Consider the following 2,792-nt stretch of genomic DNA (forward strand, 5'->3'; position numbering starts at 1 on the left):
ATGAATATATTGAGGTAGGAAATGGAAGTGAAGGTATTGTAGCAAAGAATTAAAAATAACTTATAACGAAAACTTCACTAATTTTGGTTTTAAAATGTCTACAGTCTGTGAGAAACCTTCAAGATTTGAAACAAAAATTTTTCTGTGAGTGTTTATAATAACTATTTTAATTATAACTTTAAAATTCCGACAACATATTGTTTATTAACATCGTTTAAAAACAACAACAAACGCAATTCACCTCACTTACTGATAAATATAAATTACTTACATGAAAATATGCAGGGGCTAATAGCATGAAAATATGTAGTGGATAATAACAACAAAGATCATAGCACGATATTACAAGAACTGGAAATATGAACAAAGAACCCACTAAATCAATTTTAATTTATATGAGAAAATAAGTACAAGTAATTTAAGCAAGAGTGTATGTGTTTTCATATAGCAAAGCCACATCGGGCTATCTGTTGAGCCCATAAGCAAGAGTGTGAGAAAAATAAATATTTTATATTATACTAAACCTCTCCTTTTTAAGTGAACAATGAATAATCGTGTTTTGTTTTTGTTTTGTTTATATATTGATAAATGATGTTTAATAAGAGTTTGAATTTTAAACCTTTAAGTGTGTAAAGGCAGTTAATATACCATACTTATTTCTAGCTGGGTATGTTCCTTGTATTATTATAATTACACTTAATCTTTTACCAAAATTGCACATTCAGCTATATTTTGTGTAACTTTAAAAATGTTTTATTTATCACTGACGAAAACACTCAGACACAGCAAAACTTCACGTGGAAACTTAGAAAAGAGAAAGCTGACAGTAGTTTGTATTGTATCATTAATAATTTGTAATAACTTACATATTTATGATACCGCTGACCACGTTGACCAATACTGTTGTGATTTTGCATTTATCGGATCAATTGTTTCACACAAACATCACCAGCGGATGTTCGTTTTTTTTGAAGTTGAGCACTAAACTACTCCGTGGGCTCTCTTTGCTCTACCCACCATGGCTATCAAAAACACATTTGTGTGTTTGTGTGTGTTTTTTTTATAGTAAAGCCACATCGGGCTATCTGCTAAGCCCACCGAAGTGAATCAAACCCCTGATTTTAGCGTTGTAAATCCATAGACTTGCCGCTGTACTAGCGGGGGGCAAAAAAAAACATTTATAGATTCGTAAGTCCGCAAACATACCGCTGTGCAACTGAAGGAGGGCGTAGATGTGTGAACCTAAACTTTTCATATACATTAAAACAAATGTTTATCTGACTTCACTATATGAATTTCAAATTTAAAATCAGTAAACCACTTTAACAACTAAACCTTTTTGGAATTTTTAAACAACTTACAAATAGAAACGGAAAATATTTCTTTTTGCCGTTTTATGTTTCATGGTTGTTGAATTTTTACAACAATTTACAGTGTATTGTACAATAGCACTAGTAGGGACTAATATACCTAAAGTGTTTACGTACTTTGCACTGCGAATTTTTCAAATATTAAAGAGATTTTCCACTAGAAAACACACGAATAGCAAGTATAATTCGACATGTAAAATTTATGTTCGTTTTGAATATATTTTGTCTGTTTTTAATATTACGGTAAGAGAGGACATAAATAATAAATCTCGGTATTATATACTCATATTCAGCATATATTGATGTCAGTCTCTTTCTCCATGTTACCTGGTTGGACAACAGCATGTTTACGGACTCATTAACCTAAAATCAGGGATTCAATTCCCCGTGGTGGACACAACAGGTAGCCAAATGCGGTTTTGCTCCACAAAAAAGAAGTGTTTGATTCATAATAGATGTACGGCTCGGCATGGCCAGGTGGTTAAGACCTTGTAATCTGAGGGTCGCGGGTTGAAATCCTCGTCGCACCAAACATCCTCGCCCTTTCAGCCATCGAGACGTTATAATGTGTACGGTCAATTCTACCATTCGTTGGTAAAAGAGTAGCCCAAGAATTGGCGGTGGGTGGAGATAACTAGCTGCCTTCTCTCTAGTCTTACACTGCTAAATTAGGGACGCCTAGCGTAGACAGCCCTCGAGTAACTTTGCACGAAATTCAAAACTATAATAGAGGTTCTTTTATAATAGAAATGAGTATGTGAAGAAAAATGATTATAGAAAGTGTTTGATTTTCTTGAAGAAATGTGCCAGTTTATACTTGGACCAAATAATTTATCGCATCCCAAGTTTTTTTTCTAAATTTTAAATACATTGAATATTAAACCGACTGATAAACAAATGTTCTAAAATAGCTCAAACCTATTATGCAGTGTCAAAAGAGGCCCGGCATGGCCAGGTGGGTTAAGGCGTTACTGACTCGTAATCTGAGGGTCGCGGGTTCGAATCCCCATCGCACCAAACATGCTTGCCCTTTCAGCCGTGGGGGCGTGATAATGTGACGGTCAATCCCACTATTCGTTGGTAAAAGAGTAGCCCAAGAGTTGGCGGTGGGTAGTGATGACTAGCTGTCTTCCCTCTAGTCTTACACTGCTAAATTAGGGACGGCTAGCGCAGATAGCCCTCGAGTAGCTTGCGCGAAATTCAAAAAACAAACAAACAGTGTCAAAAGAGAATTGTATGTGTGTGTGTATGTGTGTTTTATTTCGGCAAAGCCACATCGGGCTATCTACTGTGTCCACCGAGGATTAGAATTGTTATGTGGGAGAATGTGATTGAATGAACTAGTTATGATGTTTTTGTATTAAAATTACCATATTTAAAGAAGACATAGTTACTTTGTAATAAACATAGACTAAATAACAA

This window comes from Tachypleus tridentatus, chromosome 13, assembly GCF_004210375.1.
Source record: "Tachypleus tridentatus isolate NWPU-2018 chromosome 13, ASM421037v1, whole genome shotgun sequence".
Lineage (NCBI taxonomy): Eukaryota > Metazoa > Arthropoda > Merostomata > Xiphosura > Limulidae > Tachypleus > Tachypleus tridentatus.